Genomic DNA, 15,829 nt, shown 5'->3' on the forward strand with positions numbered 1-15,829 from the left:
AGGCCTCCAAAACGATGGATTGACGACATAAGAAAAACGTTTGGAGCTACGTGGATGAGGAAGGCGCGATCTAGAGAGGAATGGAAAGCGTGCTGTGACCAGCGGAGTCGATTCGACGCCCGATAGTCTGGTCGGTCAAGTGATATAAAGACTATGATTTGTTACATTTATGAAATAAAGGAACTACAAAGAGAAAACGACTGACATTTTATTTCTAAATTATTTGTAACAACCAAAACAACAAATTCTTTTGAACTCTAAAAAAAAAAGACACTGGCACATATAAGTTTATTTATCCCTTATTTGTGGATTTTTTTAAAAGAAATCAAAAGAGCAAACAAAAAAATGCCAGTTTATTCTAAAGGTTGCCGTCATCAGTTGATTTCCTCAGTCGCGTAGCTACAGCAGTCAACCGCCAACCTGAATATAAAACATAACTACATCAGTTCAGGGTCCAATATAAAAATATATATTTGCAAAATAATAACTCATTAAATGATTTCGTTCACTTGATTAATGTGACTTCTGCTCCTGAACCTCACTGCAAAGCTGATTAATATCAGGGCTGTAAGACGTCACTTTGATCTTCACGCAGGATTGCAAGCTGTCATCCGTGAGGGAGTCAAAAGTTTAAGACAAGTCACTTGACGGGCGGCGACAGGTGACGCATACAATGGTATCAACCAATACAGAGCTGGGACGCAAATTTTGAACAACAAAATATTACAACGTTTTATTTTAATGCTGGGGGTGCGGTGGCGCAGTGGGTTGGACCACAGTCCTGCTCTCCGGTGGGTCTGGGGTTTGAGTCCCGCTTGGGGTGCCTTGCGACGGACTGGTGTCCCGTCCTGGGTGTGTCCCCTCCCCCTCCAGCCTTACACCCTGAGTTGCCGGGTTGGGCTCCGTGACCCCATATGGGACAAGCGGTTCTGAAAATGTGTGTGTATTTTAATGCTACAAGATCACCTTAATAGCCAAAATAATAACTACAACATTGATAAAACTAACTAAATAACAAAATAATTTAAATAAAATAGCCATTTATTCACATTATTTTTTCAAAGCCGCAGGGAGCCACGGCAGAGGGATGAAAGAGCCGCGGGTTACCGACCCCTGACCTAGACTCTTCATGGGAGACATAGTGTACAGTAGATTGGTGTCTTTTAACAGGTGGTTAGAGACATGGTGCCGCTCTATTTGTTAATAACTAGGATGATTTCTGGGAAAGGCCCAGGTTTTTCCCACACGTGATGGCGTACACCTCAACCGGAGGGGTTTATTTGTTTTGTCCCAGAACTTGGCCTGCAAGTTGCAGGACTGACTCATAGTCCATGATCATCTCCTTTAGTAGCTTTGTATATTGATGGGTCTGTTGCTTGTTCTGATATCAGTAGTCATTTCTCATGGGGTTTCTTGTGCCTAGTCCAGTGTGGGCCTAAAAACTTTAAATAAAGGCATTAGTGCAGCTAAAACATAGAAACTATTATAAGGCCACGGCGTTTAACTAGACTTAGTGATAGGAGCGTTTGCACCAGAAACCTAAAAAATACATTAACAAACATTCTCAACTTACCACCGAGGCCAAACTGTAATATAAAATTCTGTCTGTTAAATATTCGTTCACTAACAAGTAAAGCTGTCCTAGTAAACGAATATTAACTTACAGTCCGATCTATTCTTTCTTACCGAAACCTGGCTCGGTGAGTCCGATACGATTACGCGAATAGAATCCGATCCGGACGGATATGATTTTTTCCATAAATCTCTTTCTGTGCGTCGTGGAGGTGGAGTCGGCGTTCTTTTCAATAATACATTACACAAATAACACCGAGAAATCGTGACAATATCTCCTCGTTTGAAGTTCTACAATTAGATTTCAACTCAAACCCCAATAATTATATTCCTTACCGTCCACCTGGACCGTACTCCTCTTTTCTCGAGGAATTTAGCAACTTCATAACTGATTTAGTCATTACATTAACCATGTCAAAATTATCCTGCTGGGTGATTTTAATATTCATGTATACGTGTCGTCGGATACTCTCGAAATAGTTTTCTGTCTCTCTTACCCAAGTTGTTACCGGTCCTACTCATTCCGTAACCATACGCTCGATCTCGTCATAACCTACTGCGTATATCATCATGATGTTAATATTATTCCTTTTTAAACGAGGCTATTCTGATCATCATTTAGTAATCTTTGATCTATACCTGCCCGTGCCGTCGGACAATACACACACACACTTTCAGAACCGCTTATCCCATAGCGGTCGCGGAGAACCGGAGCCGACAACACAAGGCGTAAGGCCGGAGGGGGAGGGGACACACCCAGAATGGGACACCAGTCCGGCGCAAGGCACCCCAAGCGGGACTTGAACCCCAGACCGACCGGAAAACAGGACCCGGTCCAACCCACTACGCCACCGCGCCACCCCACCCGCCTCGTCGGACAATAGTAAGACCAAAATCGTGCGGCATATTGATGTCACTACTACTGCTAAAATTGTTAATCATATTGAGCTCCGGTTTTGGAACGAGTGTAGATATTGATCAGATGGCTTTAGATTATAATTCGGTAGTAAAATTCGCCCTAGACTCTGCGACTCCACCAAAAACTAAACTTATTCGAACTGTAAGAAAGTCGCCATGGGTCAACGAATCAACTCGTGCAATGTCGTAAATTAGAGCGTAAATGGCGTTCAACGTTTATTATGTAGCCTGGTGCGATTGTCTAAAAAAATATAAAGGCACTTTTTCATGCCAGATTCGGCGGACTACTACGCAAAGTTTAACTGATGAAAATCACAAGAACCCTTGCTTCCCGTTTAATACCGTCGTGTAGCGTCCGGACGGGAGTTGCTATAAACGCCCGAACACGGGACGAAACGTAGAATGACCTCACGTGCAGAGTGATGTTAAAAGTGCACTGTGCGTATTGTAAGACACTCGGTGGAAGTGAAACAGGAAACACGAGACCAGGAAACACACACGGTGTTTGAACTACGGTGAACAGTGAAACGGTACTCTGTGAGTATGACCGCAACCCCGAGACGTGACGAAATACTGGACCAGGACTGGAGAACAAGAGGCAGGAATTGACAGGACGGGCACTCGGGACTGGACCATGAACACCTAGAAAACAGACTGAGGGAACAAGAGACTACGAATTGCCAAGAGAGCACAATGGAACCGCCGATTAAGAATCCGCAATCGGTTCTGCTCCGCTGGCTCCTTTTACCTCCGTGTCCTATGAGACTGTGAGGTGATACGTGGCTGTTCCCCAGCGGCACTGAGTGGCGCCGCCTCTGACCAGGAAGGGCAGTGACCCCGTCGGCGTCGGACGTGACACATCGCTTACTTAACTGGTAAACACAAAGATAAACAATGTATTTCTGCTACCAGTGGGTCTTGGGTTCAAGTCCCGCTTGGGGTGCCTTGCGATGGACTGGCGTCCCGTCCTGGGTGTGTCCCCTCCCCCTCCGGCCTTACGCCCTGTGTTACTGGGTAGGCTCCGGTTCCCCGTGACCCCGTATGGAACAAGCGGTTCCGAAAATGTGTGTGTGTGTGTGTGTGTCTGTACCAGACTGTATCCAGGCTACAGTTGGTACAAAATGCTGCTGCAAGAATTGTGACTATAACTAGGAAATACGACCGTATAACACCGGTACTTAAATCCTTGCATTGGCTCCTGGTCTCTTATAGAGTTGATTATAAAATTCTACTTTTGACCTATAAGGCAATACATGGCATTGCTCCGACTTACCTTTGTTAGATCATTAATTTTTATATCCCAGGGCGAGATCTCCGTTCATTAGATGCAGGTTACCTTAAAGTACCTGTTATCAATAAGACCTCAGTAGGAGGTCACACCTAAACTGTGGAATAGTCTACCAGTTACTGTCAGAAATGCCCCGTCTGTTTCTGTTTTCAAATCCTGACTAAAGACTTACATGTTCACTCAGGCATTCCACCTCGTAATGTAATTCGACCTGCCTTGGTTGTTTATTTTATCACCTTTACAAAAAAAAAAAAATGTATAGGAGCGCGGTGGCGCAGTGGGTTGGCCCGGGTCCTGCTCTCGGGTGGGTCTGGGGTTTGAGTCCCACTTGGGGTGCCTTGCGGCGGACTGATGTCCCGTCCTGGGTGTGTCCCCTCCCCCTCCGGCCTTACGCCCTGTGTTGCTGGGTAGGTTCCGGTTCCCCGTATGGGACAAGCGGTTCCAAAAATGTGTGTGTGTACAAAAAATGCATTTTAAATTTACTTAAGTAACAAATTACTAACTCTGTCCTATCTTCTCGTTGAGCACCACCTCGCTACATAAGACCTGAGGAGGCCGGCCAGTGGTGACAGATGAATCTCGTGCTGACAGAGGATGATGTCCATCTGCCATGACGATCGAGACGTTCCATGCCAAGCTGGGATCCAAGATGCCATTGACCAACATTATAATTACTTGTTAAACACTGGCTTACAAATTGTTAGTTTCTAGAATGCCCAGGAGAGGTGGGCAACCACTGGCTCATGGACCCCCAGAGGTTTTTTTCTCCCTCAACCTTCGGTTGGGAGTTTTTGTTCCTTTCCCCGGTGGCCAGTAGGTATACTTACAGCTCTATAATAAGTTCTTCATTATGGTAGCCATTAGTTGACTGTCTTCTTTGTTTGTATCAATTTTTCTTGCTGTATGCCTGTATTAAAGCGCTCTGTGTCACTGCGTGAGAAGAGCACTCTATTAAAAATAATAATAATAAGAATAATAATATTTACATTTATAGCATCAGTCTCTCCACATTGCATCAACTCTTTATTGACTTATATTGGTGTAGGGTGGTGAACACGAGTCATACAAGACATGTCAATTTTATTTCTTGAGCAAGAAGCAGTCAGCAAAGTGATCTGAATATATCCACAGATGCCAGAAGGGTCTTGTCACACAGTCTAGGTAGAACCATAACAATAAGGTCAGCTGAGATGCTAAAAAAGAGTTAAAGAACTTTCTAATGTAAAGCTGTTGAAGGGTGTATTATTTTTGGTTGAGCAAATGATCACTCATCCACTGTCATTAGGGGCGGACTGGCCATCTGGACTTTCTGGAGAAGTCCAGAACGGCCGTCCGTCCGACAGCCGTCGGCCTGGCTGGTTCATCATCAAAGAAAAAGGGTCAGATTAAGTGACGTTGACAGCCGACAAAAGGGGGCGCTAATGCAATCTTTTTTTGCTTATAATAAACCGAAACTGATGCAAAGGAGACTGGGCTCATGATGGCAAGCAAAAAACATGAAGATAAAGGCGGTTGGGAGAAGCTAAAAGAAAAAAAAGCGAAGTCCTTAGAGACCGACGCTACAAAATACAGAAAAATAACAGAGATGTTTGGCAATAGTGTTGCCAGCAGCAGTGCAACTGCAGGCAGCAGTAGCCCTAATCTTGAGCCTGATGAGGGAGAGACAGCAGCAGTTGCTCCTGAGCCAATGGTTCTGGTGAGTCGCCTGTCAGGACAGTTACATCAGGTTACCTTTGCCCGCCTCTCTCACTATAGAGCATGTAGCCTATGAACAGCACTATAGTAAAATCCCAGGACATCCCTAGTCCGAACGTTCACTGCTATTTATCACTCCACATTGTCTGACTTGAATATTCCATTCATTCATAACGAGACAGCAGCGATTCTACAACGGGTTACATTGCTACTGAGTTAGAAAATAGAGTAAATGAAGTAGCCTATGGTGATTGCTCTGATTAACATGTAACATGAGAATGAGCGAGTTTGCAAATAATTTGTGCACACATGATCACTCTCACTCAGCTTGGCTGCAGCATGACTTTTGTCGTTGCGTGGCAACAGTAGACGTCAAAACGATATTATTTTGATCGTGGCATGTAGGCTAACCCAGCCAATATCCAAATTTACACCCATTCATCCCATTTTAAATTGCCCACGAACTGGTCATGAACTCACATCAAAACAAACAGAATTTAACAGTTCCAACGGTGCTATGTGTCAGTTTGCACAATCAGGTGTTCTCACGTTATCTACAGCTGAAATTATAGCAAAACATTGGCTATAATTCTCCCCAAGATTGAGATAACATCACGCAGACAAGCATTCTGTTTGAAAATAAACCTGAAACAATGTGTTTGCTTTCCATAACATTCAAAGTGTTATAAGAATATATAAGAATACATAAGTAATCTAAAAGTAATTTAGGATTGGTTTAATATTAAGTGACAGATGTTATACTGAGACTTATCTGAAATCAACCTTTCTGTATTCATTTGCTTATTCAGGGTGAAGGTAGTTGCAGGAGCGAAAAGCATAGTGTCAGTGACATATACACACAAACACACACACAGACATATGAATACTCAAATTATAGAATAGTTCTGTTGTTTCAGGTTTCTAGATTCTAGGTTTATGCTTATCATTATATGTCATATTATACATTTTTGCGTTCTGCTCTTTTTATGTAGATTTCAAGTATTTTAGTTCATACAATAATAAATTTATTTCAATCACCATGGGTTTTGTGATGTTATTTGCCATAAATGCGATACATCGACTGCTGTAATATTGTGAGATAGTAGCGGCTGTTTGTAGTTGTGGTGGGGCCTATTTGGGGGAAAATCCAGGGCCGTTTTTTACTCCCAGTCAATCCCTGACTGTCATTACTCATCCATATTAGAGATGTAGTGGTCCAGAGCATATCCTGGAAGTTCAGGACACAAGGGAGCAGGTGCACTTTTATTTTAACAGTATCTCTGATGTTCTTCACCCTTTTCCAATACTTCAGACTTTTAATAGCTATTACCAAAACTATGTTCAACTACCTCCTAAGGTATTTTTGGTTTTGTTATTGTGACAATTTCTCAGTAATGAAAGTCAACAACAACAGATGAAGAAACTTAAAGCTTAGAAACGTCACACTGTTCGTGACAGGAATCTCATCTCGTATTTAAACCCGAAAGGATGCGGTTTATTTGCGTGGGTATTTAGCGCGCACCCCGCTCACGGTCGGCACAGAAGGCCGCGTCGGACCCGAGTCACGTGATGCACCCGTGCCAGTGCTCGAGCAAGGAAAAAGCGCTTCCATTCACTTCGCACCGCCATACTGTATTTTATTGCCATTCTCTTTTTTATTACAACATTTTACTCCCGGTCGGTGAGTACAATTTCAGTGGCTTTTTTGTCATTTTATTTTATTATTTTTTACTCATTTGGCTGGTGTTCGGGATGAGAGAGGAATTTTTATCGTTTTTTTTTTTTTTTTTTCGTTTCTCCAGCCTTTAGTTAAGCAATCTGGATCATGTGCTCACGTGAATTTGCTCTTGTATAAGCAACTGGTTTTTCATCGAGCGTGACCCGTTTAGACATGTATATATACATTTATGTATTTCAGCCTGTGTGATTTTCCTGCACGTTTCTCTCCATCTCGGTGACTGTATGTATCTCTTGCGATGTCAATTTTGGGATTTTGCGAGCGGCGAGCAGCTCCTCATCATGTGTTTATGTCTTTTTTAAGCGATTCGATTTTTAAACCTGGTAGCATTTTATTTAACCTGAAACTTTCCTTGCTGCCTTGATTGTTGATGATGATAACGTTATTAATTTATTTCTTTTTTATTTTAATTATCTTCTTATTTTGTGTATGTTTCAGAGTGACATGTGTTTAGACTTGTTTCCGGAGCGGTGCCGTACGCATTGCACGGAATGTACAGATAGCCATGCGCGCGGACATAGACACAAACAAACACACGCCTTGTGCAGTAAAATCTGTGTCTGTGTTCAGCGGCTTCTTCCATCTTTTGTGGGACAGATCCACGGTTGGAATCTCCAGTGGTCTGGCTTTTTACTGAGGATTTCTAAAGCAAACAAACTGTGTATTTACTCACTACTGTGTTTGTGCTGAACGTGCCCAGGCAAGTTGAGCTGCATTTGCGTAAGTCTTACAGCCCGACTGAGACTCCCGAGATCCTCCCTTTGTGTCACTGGACACGTGGACGTGTAAAACATATCGATGGCTGTGTTGTCTTTACCGAGAGTTAATGAGTCTTTGGTCCACCGCAGCACCGGCTGTTGTTATTTGCTTTGAATGAAGAAAAATGTTGTTGGTGTCGTTTAGTTATATAATTTATTATTACTGGTACTGCCATAATGTTAAGAGTACTATCAGAATCATTCTCCTGTAGCTGTTCATTACCCGGTTGTTTAATAATCATATCGATATTGCGTATGATTATCAGTACTATTAGGATCATTTGTCGGTAGTTTGTGATATGATAATCGTTATTGTGATCGTTTATCGGTGGTTATGATCGGTACTGTTAATCATGTGTCGACACTGTATGATAATCTTTACTGTTACAGTCGTGTATCTATTGTTATGACTGGGGTATTGCTAATGATTTTGTATTTTTATGATTATATTGATACCGATGCAATCATTTATCAATGCCAATGACTTTGGCAGGATAAGTTAGGGTAATTTTTCGTTTGTCCATATCACTGCGGTTATTCATTATTGTCATTTCCGATCGTTAATCTTTCAGTGATGGGGTGTTCTTTTAAGCACCGTTTCTCACCGCGTCCCGAGCTGCTGAGGAAAGTGCGCACGAGGTGTTGTTTACGCTGTCAGAGAGTGGGTCCAGCGGGTGGAACTTGTCGTCACCTCCTTAAACATCAACCGTGTTCGTGCGCAAAACCAGCTGGGATTTTTGCAAAACAACTCACCTCTTATAAATTACTAATAAATACACGTTAAAACCAAAGTTAAGTCCCGCTTGTGTCGATGTTAAACGCGGCTACAACATTTCTCTGCTGCAGCACACAAGAAATCGGTGTCTGAGGGCGACCGATCAGTTGTCTTCTCTTCTGCAGAAGCTTTAATAGCTTGGAACAAAAACACATTAAAGTGTTATAAAGTATTTACAGACTTTAAGGAAATCAGTGTTGCTTTTGAGCATCTCTATTGACTTCTTCTGATGGATCTTCCCTCATCAATAGCAGTTACACAGAGAAGGAAACCTTAAGTCTAGCTTTAAGGGGCTTAAGTTAAATGAACACTTGTCCTCTAGTATTGTATCTGTTAAACTCATAAAATGTCTGCATTGATTAATTAACCTTAAAAATTCATAGTTTACAATTTTGCAGTCTCTCACCAGAGTGCAGTACCAGTACTGTAATGTCCCTTTGGGGTAATGCGTTCCATAGAGACTGAACAATTTTTCAAGCATGCTGCTCTCTGTCTTGGATTTCTGCCACTGTCCTGTCTGATAAAGCGACCGCCCACTAAACTGCTTGAGACCCTCTAATCCAACATGGTTGTTGGGGGTAACTGTGTCTGAGCAAGTGATACGCTCACACAACCACTTGGATTACGGCAGAATGTTTACAGAAGAGTGATGCACCTTCCAGATTTGCTTATGATGTGTCACTGATGGTCTTTGGACATGCAACACAGGCTTCACTTCTGTGATGACTTCCAAGTTTTTCAGCAGGTGTGGCTTTTTGAAATATTTCTTACATCTCTTGCTGGTCAATTTAATGATATAATATCATAAAGTTATTTTTTACTGTGATATTCCATCTACATTTAGACTTCTCTCCAAAGCAATTTACAGTTTAAGCTAACTGCATTTGCTTACTCATTTACACAGATGACTTGTTTTTACTCAAGTTGTTCAGCGTAAGTACTTCACTCAGTGATAGTGCAGTTGAGGTGGTATTTAAACATGCAACCTCTGAATCCAAAAGCAGCAACAGCAGCTGTGACCGCTAACCTACAATCTACCCTCTTTTTCAAGTAGACTTGGTATAAAATAGTGGTGTAATTCTCATTCAGAAAGTATTTGACATTCAGTTTATTTATATTTATTTATATATTCGTTTACGGGTGGCACGGTGGCACAATGAGTAGCACTGCTGTCTCACAGCACCTGGGTGGTGTGAGAGGACATGGGTTTGATCTCTGCTTGGTCTGTGTGGAGTTTGCATGTTCTCCCTGTGTCTGCATGAATTTCCTCCCACAGTCCAAAGACATGCTCTTCAGGTTCATCCATATTGTGTGAGTGACAGAGAGAGTGTGTTCCACTGATGCATGGATGACTGGCTCTTTGTAAGTAGTGTCTTTAGCATTGTAAGTCACCTTGGTGAATAAGGTAATTGCTGATGACACTACATGGAGTTAATTGGAAGTCGCTTTGGAGAAAAGCATCTGCTAAATATGTAAATGTATTTAGATTTTTGTCTGTATGTATGTAATAATATTTTTTATATTCTGTTAGTTCATTTCAAACTAACACACACATACACACACACACACACACACACACACACACACACACACACAGGCCGAAGCCCCTTGTACCAAGATGGGTTGCGCGAACTGGAGCCTAACCTGGCAACACAGGGCGTAAGGCTGGAGGGAGAGAGGACACACCCAGGATGGCACTTCAAACTAACACTTAAAGACAGATCACATGCTGCACTGGTGCAATCTAAACAGTGAACATCTCATTGCCTTCTTTTTTACTTGGGTAGAAAACCATATTTTAATTTTATTTCAGAAGGCCAGTATGTACAGTACTTTGCATGAGTCATAGGCACTAGTTTCACAAAAATATTTGTTTTAGATGGTTATTTAATGTCTTCTGCATTAGTGTCAATGGGAAAGAGCATATTTTAGATTTCCAAGCATTCCTTTTGCAAAAAGTTATAGTATTACAGTATGAGTTTTGTATGTTGTTAAAGAAAGAAAGTAAAATAGTAATAAACCACTTTCCAAACAGAGAACTCGAGGTCTTTGTATGGCAAACCGATCAGCTGAAGCAGAAACAGCTCTATAAAGGCAATAAAATTGGGCAAGGGACACACACACATTTTCAGAACCGCTTGTCCCATACGGGGTCACGGGGAACCGGAGCCTACCCGGCAACACAGGGCGTAAGGCCGGAGGGAGAGGGGACACACCCAGGACGGGACGCCAGTCCGTCGCAAGGTACCCCAAGCGGGACTTGAACCCCAGACCCACCGGACAGCAGGACTGTGGTCCAACCCACTGCGCCACCGCACGGGCGAGGGACAACCATACTGAAAATGTGAGGTTTTGTAAGATGTGGCAGTTTAACTTGTAGAACTTACACCGTAGCAAGAGTGAGTATAGCAACAAGACACAAGGTGGTCATCCTCGGAACAAGCGGTTGTTGACAATGGATGGTTACTGGCGTTTGTAGGAAGTTTTTTAATTAAGAGCATTATTTTTGGAATCATTCTCACTTTACAGCTTTTTCCCCCAAGTGCCTAAAACTTTGGCACAGTACTGTATTTACAAGAGTTTTTTGTAAGGGATTAGTTTATTATCACATCTTCTCCCAATCATTTTCAATCACATTTCTGTGTTATCATCTGTATTAAACTTCTGTATAACACCTGTATACCAGGCCAGCCATCATTCTTGAAAACAAAAAGGATTTGTGTTCGTTTCATTTTCAAGTGTTTGCTGCATTTGGTTTAACAGTTTTACCTTTGTCATCTCTTTCACCATTGTAATAAACCTATTTTACAGCACAGCACAGTCCTTCTTGGCTTTATCAGATTTCCTTTCTCTCTGCTCTCATATTTGAATAAGCGCTCAGGAAATAGAGTACACTCTCTTTGTATTGCCTTCCCGAGGGTGTAACCCCTCCTGTTCCTTCAGATAAACATCTTACCTTTGCCATGACACACTCAATTAGAATAATGCATTTACTTGTATCTAGAGCATCTTTTTCTGAGCTCTTAATTTAGGAAATGTGAGATATGTCATTTAGTAATGGTAATTTCAACAATTACACCCACATTTAAAAACCCAGGCGGTGAAAATCTCAATTATGTTGAACTATTGTAATTATAATTTACTACTTAAATTAAGTAATTTAATGACACAGTGTGTTAATCTAATTTTGCTCAGAATACTGTATTATGCTATTGCATAATGGAATTTTGTTATGTGTGACATACGAATGAGAGTGAAAAATAATCTTTACAATTCTTTTCCTGAATTCATATATTTTTCTGTTTTACCTTATTGGTCAGTAACTAGAAGAGTTATTTTGGCTGTTTCATAGATATTCTCAAAAAGTGTTAACTACTTAAAACCCGGTGTGCATGCCTATTTGTGGAACACTGAAGAACGATGTTAAGGTGGAATGTATTTTGTGTCACTCAATGATTTACTCAGGCTCACAGTCAGGAGTAGCTAGGCACTTCATCAATCCCTGCACAAGGAATACTGAATTATAAATATAAAAACTAACCCCTCTTGAATCCATAACTATATTAGATGTGGCTTTATACAAGGTAGAAATAGTATCTCATGTCATCCCAATTGCGTTCATTATCCTTTGTCAGTGAAAAATTGTTCAAAATTTCCATTTCAAAGAGATAGAGTGAGAGATGCTATGTGCTGTGCCCTGTTTTCATGGCCTTGCTCAGTGCCCATAGGTCACTATGGACAGCCCTGTAGCATGTGTTTGGTATCACTTCGCTTCAGACTCCCATCACTGGCTCCCATGGACACAGGCCCAGAAGTGGCCTTGACAGGTTTTATCTGTGCATTTGTTCTTGCAGATGTTTGAATATACACAAAATCACACATATTTTGTATCTGTCACACTCTCAGAGATATGTATACTTACAGATTTAGAGTATTGACATAGAGCTCAGAGGTACATACAGCTTGGAGTAAACAAAAGTGTGTTTCACCAACAGAGTGCTTACTGTATATTTAAACACACAATTCTTAAAGCACATTTCATATCTGAGAAAAAAAGAAAAGCAAAACTTACACATATAAACTATGTGTAACTCCCTTTATTGTAGACACATGTTCAACAAACATTGCGGGGGAATGGAATACAAAGCAAGTTCCATTCATTTTGGAAATGGCAAAAATTAACTGGAAGCAAAAGCAAATCTGTATGACTAAATGTGATGTATTGTAAATCACTGTATCATGTGAAGCTCATTTTATTCTACATTTTTCTTTGGATATATATTATGCCATCTCTCTTTCAATTTGTTGAATGTATATTTGTGAGAACTGCCCAAGAGAAACTTGGCAAATAAATTTTGTATAAGCAGCAGCATGTATCTTAATTGAGCTACATATTGTAATATATTGGATTTTAAGCTAGCATGTATCAAACCCAGTAATCAAGAAGGGGAAGCTGGGTGCATGTCCTCCGTAATATCAACTATTATAAAGCATTGGAATGATTTGAGTCATGAATTGAGGCATGAGTTACCACATGCACTCTGTTTGGCTTTTTATATTACAGTTTAATATAAAATGTGCACTGTTTTCTATTATTTATTTATGTATATGTATGTATGTATGTGTCTTTTTATGTGTCAACAACAATTTTTTAGTTTCAGAAAATAAGACCGGACGCTTTTCAGGACAACTATCCATAAAGTCGACATGAATTGTCATTGACTCAACGGCACCCAACAGCAACAATCATGTAAATTTTGAAACCCAGCTTTACCAAGCAAATAATAAATGAAATAGAAGTAATTGCCATGTGTGGCATAACATTAAGCTTGCAGTTCATCCATGCTCATTCACAGGTCTTGCAACCATGTGCATTTTATGTGCACTTGGTCATTTCAGAACCGTGGACAGCTGCCCAATGTAATTTATGGGTTTCTACTTAATTAACCCTTTTAGTGCACAGTTGCAGAGTAGTACTTTTGCTTGTTAGTGTTGTCTTTTTATTCTTAGCACTTTCATTTTCATTATGAGTGTTAATATATTAACTTACAGTACATATTTGTTGTTTATTTATGTCTTTAACATTTACCTCTCCTACTCTCCTACACATGAAGTGTTGTAGTATTAGTGTATCCTATATGACAGAGTTTTCAGCTATATGTTTGAAACTGGTTAAGTATAGTGTATGTACTCTATTAGTCAAAAGTTTGAGTGTACTTGGGCAACATCTGCATTGGGCAAACTGGAGAAAGGGGTAAAAGCAAATTAACCAAGTGTCCCGCATGTCTCGGAATTGCTACACAAGAGCTGGGAAGACATGGCAAATCTTTTTCAAATTAAATTTATCAACCAAATTCTTGATGAAAAAAATAGTTTCTAAATAGTGTTCTAGCACTTCTCTTTTGTACTGCAGTTGTATTTTTATTTGTAGTTTTCATTGCCAAAATCTGAAGACATTGTAGTGTAGGCATTGAGATCAGTGCCTCTTGGTTCCCTGGTTGCTGTCCTCAGGTCTCACTGAGTGACTGAGCAGCTGAGAGATAATCACTGAGAACTAATATTCAACTAAATATTAGTTAATAATTGCACATCACTTTCAGAGAAGAGTGACAGCTAAGTGAATGAAAGTAAATGTAGATATTATCACCAGACCTGATTTAGGAAAATCTCAGAACTTCTGTAGAAGCATTTCTCTCACTTCCTGGAAAAGTGCTGTTAAACTGATTTTACTGATTTTACAAATGTATTTAGGATGGGGGGCATGGTGGCAGGGTGGGTTTGGCCTGTATCTGCTGTGTATGAAATTTCAGCACTTATAGAGCAAAAGCCACCAAGTGTGGCACCTCTGAAACACAGTTTCCAGGAAAGTTGTATTGGTTATATATCCTTGCTGTCCATTTCTGTCACTTTTATAGGGTGTAACAGCTTGTTTGTTAAAACAAATGAATAAAGAAGCAAACAAATGGATAAAGAAGCAAACAAATGGATAAACAAACTAATTTGTAGAGAGACATAGTGAAGTATGGGGAGAGCGCATATGAGAGCAAGAAACATGGAGCAGCTGATGCCTGCCTTAGATATGAATATCCTGCATTCGATGCTTAACTTGCCATCCCATGAGGCTGGGAATCTCCTCCATTCCTCTACTCAAGTCCACTTTATGTTTCTGTAGAGTCATTCGAAGTGCACACATTTACTGAATTCTCCTGGCTCAGTTTAGTGATTGTGCTGAATATTAATGTTCCATAGTAGCTCAGGCCAAGCACAGCACCATTTCCTCCAAGAAGTTTATGTTTCACTCTACATTTCCCAAGGAAATGAGCAGTCTGAAGCACATGTGAAAGGTGTATATGGTCAAGCATGGTGAAACAGAGTAATTAAGCAGCTTTCCCCAGCTCCAGTCAAGGAGTTGTCTGAAGTCATAAAGAACAAGGAATAAGTTCATAGCTCCAGTTAGCTCTGTGTGTGTGATCAAAGGACACAGATACACAGTGGCACTTTCTTTTGAGACTCATTTTTTGTTTACTAGTGTCAGATGAGCTTACAGTTTTGCTATCCACATTTTACCCAACTGAATAAAGAATTGTGATTCTTCAAACACAGGTGCTCATGGCTGTTTGCAGGATTTTTTTAATGGTTTCACATTTTAAAATTAATCAAACCCTTTTCCAAACGGCAATACACTGGTGTTAACCTATCAATTTGCATTTGAAATTGGGTGGAAAATGTGAGACTATTTTTAGGGCTGTCTTGCAGTGGAAAAGTGAAAAGTCCTCATTGAGAGTGCCCAGTGTGCACTGCTCTTCCAAAATGGAATTCACTATTTTGCATGCTTTTCATTCTTTTGATTTCTAATGAACTTTCTAATATTTTAATGAAGTGTTCATAACTTCCTACATCTTCATTAGAATGGTTTGTGAGTCAGTTAACTGTTTCATTCATTACTAACAAAACAATTAACAAAGTGTACTGACTGTCCAGTTTGAGTAACAAATTTGGCATGTTTAAAGGTCTCAGAAAGCTTCTGCTGATCAGATACTCTTGATTTAGTAATACTTCAGCTTATTAAATTGGTAAAAAAAGAA

The 15,829-nt window shown here is 40.5% G+C and overlaps 1 protein-coding gene across 4 annotated transcripts in view; it reads left to right on the forward strand.

The window, feature by feature from the left end:
• The first annotated feature begins 7,057 nt into the window (after nt 1–7,057).
• Nucleotides 7,058–15,829, forward strand: part of LOC108938302 (RNA-binding Raly-like protein) — a 148,017-nt gene continuing 139,245 nt past the window's right edge. For all 4 annotated transcript variants that reach the window (XM_018758775.2, XM_018758777.2, XM_018758776.2 and 1 more), the window contains exon 1: nt 7,058–7,154. The gene's annotated coding sequence lies outside the window, so the exon portion shown is untranslated. The remainder of the gene's footprint in view (nt 7,155–15,829) is intronic.

The sequence above is a fragment of the Scleropages formosus genome, chromosome 10 (assembly GCF_900964775.1).
Source record: "Scleropages formosus chromosome 10, fSclFor1.1, whole genome shotgun sequence".
Taxonomy (NCBI): domain Eukaryota; kingdom Metazoa; phylum Chordata; class Actinopteri; order Osteoglossiformes; family Osteoglossidae; genus Scleropages; species Scleropages formosus.